General features: G+C 37.3%; 1 protein-coding gene across 4 annotated transcripts in view; it reads right to left on the reverse strand.

Annotated features, from left to right (window-relative positions):
• Positions 1-11540, reverse strand: part of GALNT1 (polypeptide N-acetylgalactosaminyltransferase 1) — a 124252-nt gene that overhangs the window by 83774 nt on the left and 28938 nt on the right. The gene's annotated exons all lie outside the window — the stretch shown is intronic.

Consider the following 11540-nt stretch of genomic DNA (forward strand, 5'->3'; position numbering starts at 1 on the left):
AGGCGGGCGGTCCTACGGGAGGCAAGCCGCCGCCGGTTCCCACCCCTTGCCTCTCGGTGCCCCCTCAGTGCTCTTAGCTGAGTGTCCCGCGGGGCCTGAAGCGTTTACTTTGAAAAAATTAGAGTGTTCAAAGCAGGCCCAAGCTGCCTGGATACCGCAGCTAGGAATAATGGGATAGGACCCCGGTTCTATTTTGTTGATTTTCGGAACTGAGGCCATGATTAAGAGGGACGGCCGGGGGCACTCGTACTGTGCCGCTAGAGGTGAAATTCTTGGACCGGGCCAAGACGGACCAGAGCGAAAGCATTTGCCAAGAATGTTTTCATTAATCAAGAACTAAAGTCGAAGGTTCGAAGACGATCAGATACCGTCATAGTTCCGACCATTAAAAAAAAGAAGAAGAAAAGAAAGTAAAAGAAATTTTAAAAAGAACAGAAAACAAACAAACAAAAAACCTCCTAACTTTGTAGTGCATTAATTTCTTAATATGAAGATGTAATATGTGAAAAAATTAGAGGAAACAACAAAGGTGGGAGTTAAGTGGAACTACATAGCTGCCAGGGACTTGTTTTACGTGAAATACTATAACCTAGCACCCACTCACAATATTTACAAAGAAATCCCAGGAGATTGAAATTAAGAATAACCTCTATTAGCCTGATAAAGGATATCTGCCCCAAATCTATAGAAAACAAAACAGTTTCTCATAAAGTGGTGTAAGCATTCTCTTTCAAGTTAGTGAAAGGATAAAATGTATTCTGGCACTTCTTACTGTTAAGAATGTACTAGAAATTCTACCCAGAAGAGTAAAGCAAAAGATTTAGGAATTGGAAAGAAGAAGAAAAACAAAGAAAGTGATAGAAAAATCCAAAACAATAAAGACCATGAGAACTAATGAAAACTTTTGGCAAGATTGCTGGATACAAGTTTAACAGGCAAAATTCGATAAATTTTTATTGCCAGTAACTAGAATATTGCTTAAAAAGTTCTTTAAAAAATAAAAACATCATGGTCAAATATGGATAGTTTATTAAAGAAATAGATTCTCTCAATATTAATCTATATACTTAATACAATTCCAATCAAAAATCTCAATATAATTTTCTTTACAGAACTGTAAAAGCAGGCTAAAATCACATGGGAGAACAAAGACATGAAAGTCAATAAAATTTTGAACAAGGTGAAAGTACTTTGTCTACCATATACCAAGCTACAGTAATTAAGTCAGTGCGATCCATGGCAGAGATAGATTAAGGAACCAGTAAAACAGAAGAGAGTCCAGAATCAGACCCACATGAATATGCAACTTGATATAGGACAGAGGTGGCACTACAAATCAGTGCGAAAAAGACAGGCTGTTTAATAAATGTTCATCCACATGTAAAGATGAAATAAAACTCCTATCTCATGCCATACAAAAGAACAATTCCAGGTGAATTAAAGTTTAAGGATATATATTCTACAACTTTAAACTAAAATATAGGCAAGTATCTTCTTATCTTTGGGTAAGGAAGAATTTCTTAATACTCAAAAAGTACACACCATAAAAGGAAAAAGTAATCTCCACTACATGAAAGTTAATTTTAAAAAAAGAAAAAGAAAAAAGATTTTATTTATTTATTCGACAGAGAGAGAGAGAGCACACAAGCAAGGGGAACAGCAGAGGGAGAGGGAGAAGCAGGCTCCCCACTGAGCAGGGAACCCAACATGGAGCTCCATCTCAGGACCCTGGGATCTTGACATGAGCTGAAGGCAGACACTTAACTGACTGAGCCACAGATGCGTCCTAAAAATTAATTTTTAAAATATAACCAAAGATGTCATCACAGATAGTCAAATGATAAACCAAAGACTAGGGGAAAATAACCAAGAAAAGATTAATATCAGAATGTATTAAAAACTTTTCCAATTCAAAAACAACACACAAGTGAAAAATGGCATGGTAATGGGCAAATGAGAGGCAAGGAAACATATATAGCCAATGAATGTATGAAAATATGCTCAACTTCAGTAGCCTGCAGAAAAATGAATTTGACCTCATTGAACTGGCAAAACACAAGTGTTAGTAAGGAATAAAGAAATGTGACACTCATACAATGTTGTTCCTAGTAATTTGGCACAGCCACTTTGGAAAGCAATCCAGCAATATCTAGAATAGCTGAAGAAACCACTACCCCATTATTCAGTAATTCAACTTCAGGTACTACCCTGGAGAAACTCTCACACATATAAGGAGACATGCACAAAGACTACAACATTGTTTATAATGAGGGGGGGGGGGTAGGGGGAAGGTAACAACCTAGATACACAGCAAGAGGAAATGGGTAAATAAATTGTGTAACAGAATATACAGGCAGTTAAAATTAAACAAGAACTGTATGCATCAACATGGGTAAACACTGTTGAATGAAAAAAAGCAATACATGCAGGATATGTACAGTATGTTCCATTTATAAAGAGTTTTAAAGCTATTCAAACAAGACATTATTCATAGACACAAACACATACTGTAAAGACAGAATAACATGTAGAAATATAATATACCAAATTCACATTATGGATATTTCTGAGAAGGGAGGGAAGGACTTCAATAATACTGGACCTTTTTTTACATAAAATAAATTGTGGCAGACTGCTACAATTTGGTTTCTTACCCAATTCCTATTTTCCTATTTGGTCTTACAAATCAAACTACTCTAAGAGTGGCAATTTACACATCTTGGCTTGCACAGTGGATTAAGGTAGCCAATAAGATAAAATCAAAAATCACTGGATTGGGCCATGGGAAAGATACTGAAAGGGTAAGGACTTCATGGGGACATGGGCCCTTTGCCTTACTCCCTTTATCCTCCAATCTGGGATAAGAACATGAGGGATGGAGTCACAAGGACCTGCTCAGCAACCATGAGATGACCTTGAGAAAGAAAGCTACAAGCTAAGGACTGTAAAGCAGAAAGATAGATGCACAGTCTTTGTTGACCACATAGCTGCCATGTCCTGGGAGGAAAAAAGGTCTCTTTTAAAGCACCTTTTGGTGGGGGGGTGGGGGGGGGGTGTAGGGATCTTTCAAATGCAGCCAAACCTAATGCTACAATTAGAAGCAGAAGAAAATAGGGGGGAAGATGTTAAGACATAGGGGAAAGGAAGATTCTGCTACTGTACTTTTCTATGTTTTTAATTTTTTATTAAAAACTCTTTCACTGGGCGCCTGGGTGGCTCAGTGGGTTAAAGTCTCTGCCTTCTGCTCAGCTAATGATCTCGGGGTCCTGGGATTGAGTCCCACATCAGGCTCTCTGCTCAGCAGGGAGCCTGCTTCCCACTCTTCCTCTCTGCCCTGCCTCTCTGCCTACTTTGATCTCTGTCTGTCAAATAAATAAAATCTTAAAAAAAAAACAAAAACAAAAACAAAACAACTTCTTTCACTTCCCAGATTTGAAACAGAGATTCTCAAATGTTAACCACAGACAACTGCTGGCCCGCAGATCAAGAAAAAATACAAAGGCAACACATACAATTTATGAGGTGGGCAACCAGAGTGGATAAAGAACTCACTAGAAACTGGCCAACCACTCTTGGAGTAGCCTACAGCTACTACAGTATTGCCACCAGCACTGCTGTGGCCGGTTTGGATGACAAACAATCCCACAGTCTCTTGGCTCTGTGCTAGGGATGAGAAAAACCAAAAACAATCTGCAGACTAAACGGAAATCTCTGCTGTCATTCCCTTTCCCTATTTTTCCTTTTCCATGCATTCCCCAGAGCTCAGGGCCATAGTAATCTGTCTCCACAACTGGATCATCAGAGGAGCAAAAATATCACAGAACAGTAGTACCTTCAGAGGAAATTCAGTTACTGTCTTTTACAATCGCAAACAGGAAGGTTCTTTTGAAAACTACTTCACCTAAAACACTGTCTGATGTTACTTCGATATTAACTCAAGTGACCTTCTCCAATCTAAAAGGTTTTAAAATTTGTTCAACAGACCAGATAAAAACATAAGTTTGGAATGAAGGTAGGTTTTAGATTCCAGCCCCAGATAATGGTCTGAAATAGTTATCATGTGAAAAACAACAGAAGAAACAACGACAAAAACTCTTATTCACTTACTGGCCTGTTACAGAAAGATAATGATCTAGTCAGTCATGATTTATCACAGGTACCACGCAGTGCAAAACATGCTCTTCATCTTTTTTCTTTAGCTAGTCAGCAATATGGTACCTTCATTTTTGTGAATTTTTTTTTCAACCCTAATTTGATTTCTCACTTACTCGGTTTCTCCCTAATGCCACTTAATTTCGTTTCTCAGCTTGTAACATCAGTGGTTGTTCTGCATTCTCTCCTGCTGATTTTACTCACTTTCTGGCCTCTTGCCTTTTGTTTCTGTGAATAGCTATTCTCTGCCTCACTCCCTCAGTATGGTTTTCCCTACTCTCAGATGGCTTCTGCATGGATACTAACTGAGATCCACACGAGGCCCTATCATCCCAAGAGCCTTTTTCCTGGAATATTTTTTTAGCCCTTTGGGGGTAGATGATAGGATTTGCTTCCTGATCTCACAACCAAACAAAACCAAAAAACCACAGTGATCAGGATGTTTACATTTAAGAATGTAATAGAAAGCTGACAGGAAAAGTTTTTTAAATCCCTGAAAGAATCTTGCTATAATCACATCAATAACCCAAAACATTTCTGCATTTTTTTTCAATTCCACTTAATTCTCAAAATCGTATTCTGCTAAAACCTCTGAATACTTGGGTTCTCTCTCCTTCCTACTTACACTAAACAGTTGCACATGTATTTTTTTATTACCAATAAGAATGTAACTAAAAGATAATTTTTTCTGCAGATGACCTTTTTCCACTTCAGATTTAGAGAATTTAAGAACTGCGTTCACACACAAGCAGATTTTTTTCAAAAACACATACTTTGTTACAGTCTGGATTTAGCTTCCTTCTTATCACTATAAATTCAGAGGAATAACTAAAATAGTGAAGATACATTTAAACATTATCAAAGAGCATATACTTTTTAATGAATATAAAATAATTTTACAGCTTTAACAAGAAGTACGAACAGCACTGCAGAGAACAGTTAAATTTAACTACAACTCAGTTTTGCATTTTGCTGCGCTGTTAAGTGTAGTACTGCCCTATATACATGAAGTGTGTGATTACCAAAAAAAGAACAGCAAAGCAGTCTTAAAGGAGAAGATGAAAGCTTTACCTGATACAGCAAAGTTTATGGTTTTATGATAAAGAAACTTAATCTTGAGGGAGAGTTATTTTAAAAGGAGCAAAGCAGAAAGGGAGAGAAATAATAAAAGCTACGTATTGTTCTATTTCTCCACAGAAGAGTTGTTTGTTTTTGTTTCATAAAAACCAAATGCAATGTGTGGATTTGTTAGACTTCTGAATCTATAAACTAACTCAAGACATTTTAGGGACCATCGACGGAAATCTGACCACACACTGGGTATTAAATGATACTAAAGAATTACTGTTAATTTTACCAGGAATAACAACAGCATTATGGCTAGATTTGAAAAAAATTTCTCATTTTTAAAAGATCCATACTAAAGAATGTTAGAGGTAAAATGACATGATGTATTACTTTAAAATATTTGGGGCTTGGGGGTCAGGGGCGGAAGAATTGAGAGGTGAAACAAATCTTAATCTTTGCTGAATATCAAAGACGGAGACAGGTTTAAGTGGGTTCGTTTTATTATTTCTTCTACTTTTATATATGTTAGAATTTTTTTGAAATACAAAGAAATAACTTTTAAGTTTATTCCAGATAGCTAAAAGCTAAATTAGGATTATGAATGGTTTAACATTCTACTCTGGCAAGCCAAATACTGCAAACATTAGTGTTTTGTGAACAAAATCAAGGCATCAATACATTCATTCACTTAACTTCAATTTAGTAATACCTATTTACTATATGCTAAGCATTTCACCAGACCTGAGAGAGCAAAGAGGAGTTAGACAATGTCCCTGTTGCTAGGCACAGGACAGTCACCATGAATACCTGTATATAAGATTCCAGGTGGTCTGGCAGAGGGCACGGAGCACAGCAGCCACAGACAGATGACAGAGAGGGAAAATGTCAGACTACCTGTCATGTTCCATACACATTACAACCAGGTATCACTGCCACCCAAATGGGAGAGGAACCGCTAATGAAGCTGTGTGTGTCTTTACACAAGACTCTACCCCAAGCATAAATGAATCCAAATCTGTGGGTATGGGGTTCCTCTACAGATGACTGTGTATGAGAAAATTGTAGCCTAACAACAAACCTTTCAAGTGGATTTTATATTCATGTTTCAGCTGAGGAAGCTGAAGAGTCATAGGTTTTAAGGGTAAGCAAAACTGCACATTTGAAGACCCGAAAGGTCTAAGAGATCAGAAAAGAATCTGGAGAGCAGTACATAAAACCAAAAAGAACCAAATTCTCAGAAAATTCTCCACAAGGCTAACTGCTACAGAGGAAGGTTAAATGGCATTGGGAGCTGTGTTTGTCAACATTTAGCAAGCTTCAGTGGGTTGGGTGACTTAAACATGACACTAAAAAACATCAGAGGTGGCACCTGGGTGGTGACTCATTCAGTTAAGTGTCTTCCTTTGGCTCAGGTCATGATCTTGGGGTCCTAAGATCACCCTTTGATGGGCTCCCTGCTCAGAGGGGAGCCCGCTTCTCTCTCTCCCTCTGCCCTGCTCCCTGCTCATGTCCCCTCTCTCTCAAATTAAACATTGGTGGGGGGGGGGGCATCTGGATGGCTCACTCTGTTAAGCAGCCGACTCTTGGTTTCAGCTCAGGTCATGATCTTGGGCTTGTGCTTGAGCTCAAGCGAGGGGTCTGAAGATTCTCTCCCTCTGCCCCTCCCCACATTCATGCACCCGCTCTAAAATAAATAAATATATCTTTTTTAAAAATTAAAAAATAAAACACATCAAAGTGTCTTATAAACTGTGCTAGGTAAAGAAATGAAACATTACTTAAGACTTTAGAATATTTCAAGCTTTACTACTAGTCCCATTAGGCATATGCTGTGTAAGGCTGGATAAAACAAAGAATACCTAGAGTTCCAAAAGCTAGAAAGGCTATTCTCTCCTTTAATGGGGATAGAAGTTAAAGCAGAAGGAAAGCACAACAAGGGCTGCTTGGCACTTACTGAGTGCTCGGTGTGTTCAGAGGCACTCTGTCGCACAGTCCTCCCAACGAGTAGTGAGCGAGGTACTCTTCCGCTCATCACCTCACTGACAGAGAAAACCGACACTTTGAAGAAATTGGGTAATTTGGCCAAAGTCACACAGTTTGTCAAGACCAGAATTCAAAATCAGTCAAGTCCCAGTAATATCGGTACCCTTTACAGTCTACCTCCAGAACTCATATAAATGGAATCATAGTATAATGTATTCTTTTTCTACCTTTTGACTCCAACGTGTTTTTAAGATTTGTCCCCATTGCTGTATTAACAGTTCATTAACTTTTGTCAATGGGTTCACCAACTTTTCTCTGGTGCCACAGAGCAGGAGGTGGCAAACTGCTGTTTTTACAAACAAAATTTTATGGGAACACCACCACACCTATTCTGTGTCTTTACGAAGGACCTACAGCTGCTTTGGCACTGTCACGGCTATGCTGAGTAACCACACCAATGGACTATGGGGACTGCAAGGCCTAAAACACTCACTGTGTGGGACTTTACAGAGAGTTTGCGGACTTCTGCCCTAGAGCACTGACTGCAATGGTACACTTGATATTGTCCACGTTTACAATCAATGTACTTTTCATATGTATTTCCTTGTTGACAAATATTTAATGCCTATTCATTTTTCTTCTATGAAATGGCTTTTCTATTGCCCATTTATCTTTTTCACACTGGCACAGATGTGTGACATATAGACATGTGTATAGAGACTGTGTATGTAGACATATAGATGTGTGTATATTACTGTAATAAAAATTTTGCCAATTGTTAGAAATTCTTCTATTCCTGTACTTGTGACTAGTCTCTGCATTCTGCCACAAAGAAGAAATAAAAGATCTTAATTTTAATACAGCCACATTTATTAATCTTCTCATGTTAACAATTATGCTTTTAGCATCTGGTTAAGATAGCCTGAGGTTATAAAATACTCTAATATTTTATTCTGAAGGCTTATGTTTTTCATTTCATAATTAACTTTTTAATCCATCTGGAATTCATTTTTTTAATATGGTGTGAGGTAAGAAATCTTTTTTTCCCCAATGTGGCTAAATAACAATACCGACATCATTTACAGAGTATTCCATTCCCTTATTTGATTTGTAACACTAGCTCTGTTATATATCAGATTTCCAAGTATGCAGAGTTCTATTTTTCACCTTGATTTTCTTCCATTACCCATTTGTCTATCCTTGCCATATTATTACATGATCTCAATTACTAATGTTACACATTAAGTATTAAAATCTAGTAGGACAAGTGGTCTTCAGAAATATCTTGGTTATTCATGGCCAAATTTTAGAAATAACTTGTCAAGTTCCAAAAGAACAAAGAAATAAAAACCATACCCTGTGGATCTTTACTGAAATAGCAATAATTTTTCTATTAATGACAGATTGATAAATTTATAAGACATAGTCTTTCTCCCTATGAGCATGGCTGGTCCCCAAATTTATTTGGGTTTTCTTTAATGTCTTCCAATATGGCTTTTATAACTTTCTATATAAAGATCTTGCCACCTCTTTTTATATTTATTCCAAGGTAGCTTTTTTTTAAAAAAACTGTTGTGAAGTATCACTTTTCTTTTATTGTGAATTGTTAGGTTATAATAACAGCACTAATTTTACTAAATTGATCTTATATTCAGGTAACTATTATAACCCCTAAAGATTTATCTGTGGATTTGAATTTCCTATGACAATATTCATAATGACTTTAAAGAAGACCATTGTGTTCATTCCTCACAGCCTTGTAACATTCTTTTTCCCACCAGTGCACTGCTGGCGAGATGGGGTAGCTGATTTTTAAAGCAATATTTTAAGAAAGTTATGGAATTTCTCTCTTATTTCTTAGTTTTTTGTATCCTAAAGGAATACTGAATTTTAATCAATTTTTTCCTGCATCATTTCAGATGACACTTTTTTTTAAATTAAGAAATTTAGAAATTAAGAGATATTTCTAATGCATAACCTAGCTTGCCATGGAATAAACCCTTTATTCAATATGTATTTCCTTCAGGGATGCCTGGGTGGCTCAGTTGGTTAAGCAGCTGCCTTCGGCTCAGGTCATGATCCCAGCGTCCTGGGATTGAGTCCCATATCGGGCTCCTTGCTCCGCAGGGAGCCTGCTTCTCCGTCTGACTCTGCCTTCCACTCTGTCTGCCTGTGCTCACTCTCGCGCCCTCTCTCTGACAAATAAATAAAATCTTTAAAAAAATATATATGTATTTCCTTCATACATTACTGAATTCAACTTGCCTAATTAATTTTGATAGCCTCTTGCTCGTAAGCCATATTTTTTATACTCTCTGAACCTATTAAACATTTATTTTCTATTCTGTACCTAACAACTAGACTATCTGCAGTTTCTGAATGCCATATTATACAGTTTCCTAGTTGAGCTGATTAACTCATGGTGACTTATCTGAAGTGTTTTTGGTTTTTTTTAATTGTGAGCTCATGTTCCTAGAAACTTTATCTGTGTCAACTCCCTGAGGTCTGTGTTCCCCATATTCCTTCACAGGCAATTTGCTTCACAAGCCTAACAACCTGAGACCACTTTCACAAAATTCCTGGCTTGGGTTTTTTTGCTCCATTCAAGTAGTATGAGCTCCAACCCCAAATCCAGTGAAAGTAAACTTGTCATTACTCTTTCTCAAGAAAGACTTACCTCTGCAGTGAAAGATTGAGACAGGGAGCCTGCCTTACCCCACTCAACCTTTCTCCCCGCAATGTGGGACAAACGTTTCATTTTTTCCCCTAGTTTACCCATCAGCACCTTTCTAGGAGTTTCAGCTTTACACACGGTCTCTGCATCTTCCCACCTTGCTTGATCCCTAGACTCTGCCTAGCACCCCATAGTCACTCTGTAAATCCAAAGCTCTAGGCTTCTGGGGATCTACAGATACTGGAACCCCCAGCATAATGGCCAGCATCACTTTTAGTTTATCTCTCTGAATTCAAGATTTCTTGTTTTCGACCCCTGAGGAGTTCGTTACTTGTCAGTTCAACTCTACGTTTTAAAAAATATTTTGAATATTTAGTCCGGTATTTTTAATGGTTCATAAAGGGGAACTTTAAAAAAAAATCTTTAATCTGTCACAATTCCAGAAATTGAATCCTCTTAACATTCTGAATAGTCTGCTAGCTGAGCATTTTTCCCCAGAAGAAATGTGTATCTACTCCTAAATGCCAAAGGAAAAATAATTCATATTCAGTTTACAAATATCTACCGAACACTACTATAGGCCCTTGCATAAATCAGTAAATTAAACAGAGATTGATGCATTCAAAAACTCTATGAGGGAGGAGAGGTGCAGACAGAAAACAAAAAATGTAAGTAAACTGAATTATATCACAGAAAGCAGTAAGAGCAATTGGAACGAAAGAAGAAATAGAAGAGTTGGGTAGAAGGATCAGGAATAAGGGGCTGGGGGCACTATCTTCAACAAGGCACCTATTACTGTATTTCCCCACAACATTAAAATGATTATTTTGTATTAAACATAAAATTACAAGAAACTATGAATATTTTCTCTTCTCTTGATGTGAAGTATGATGGTAAGCAACCTACAGACTTGTTAATATTATATGACTCCACCCACTTCAAAGAAACTGCAGCACATTTTAATATCAATAATTGGAGATGATGCTCAAAAAGTTATGATGCTACCTATTCAAAAAATAAAACTGAAATAAAGGGAATTTAAAAATAAACTTATGGGGGCACCTGGCTAGCTCAGCTGGAAAAGCATGTGATTCTTCATCCTAGGGTCACGGGTTCAAACCCCTCACTGGGTGTAGAGATTACTTAAATAAACCTATAAAAAATGTTTTAAAAAACTTATGATAGGATAAAAGTAGACACTTAAATATTTACTGAAAAAAAGTTAAATGAGTATTAACTTTTATATTCCTAAAGACATTTAAAATTAAATTATCACCATTAGGCAGTTCTTATAAATGTTAAATTTACCCAACCCAAAAGGCAATTAGTCCAATTATATCTCCTTGTATCTTTTACGGAGAAGTACCCTATTTATAACTCTTTAAAACGGGCTTTTCTCTTTCCGTAAGAATCATGTCTGAAGTTGACTTATTAAATCATGCCTTAAAATATTTAACTCCAAGTCCAAGACAGTACTTTTCAGTCCTGTAATTATTGTATTTATCTATTTGACAGAGAGAAAGAGAGCAAGCACAAGCAGTCGGGGAGCAGGAGAGGGAGAAGGAGGTTCCCCATTGGGCAGGAAGCCCAATGTGGGGCTTGATCCCATGCCCCTGGGATCATGACCTGAGCCAAAGGCAGATGCTTAACTGACTGAGCCACA

Source organism: Mustela nivalis, assembly GCF_964662115.1.
Source record: "Mustela nivalis genome assembly, chromosome: 14".
Lineage (NCBI taxonomy): Eukaryota > Metazoa > Chordata > Mammalia > Carnivora > Mustelidae > Mustela > Mustela nivalis.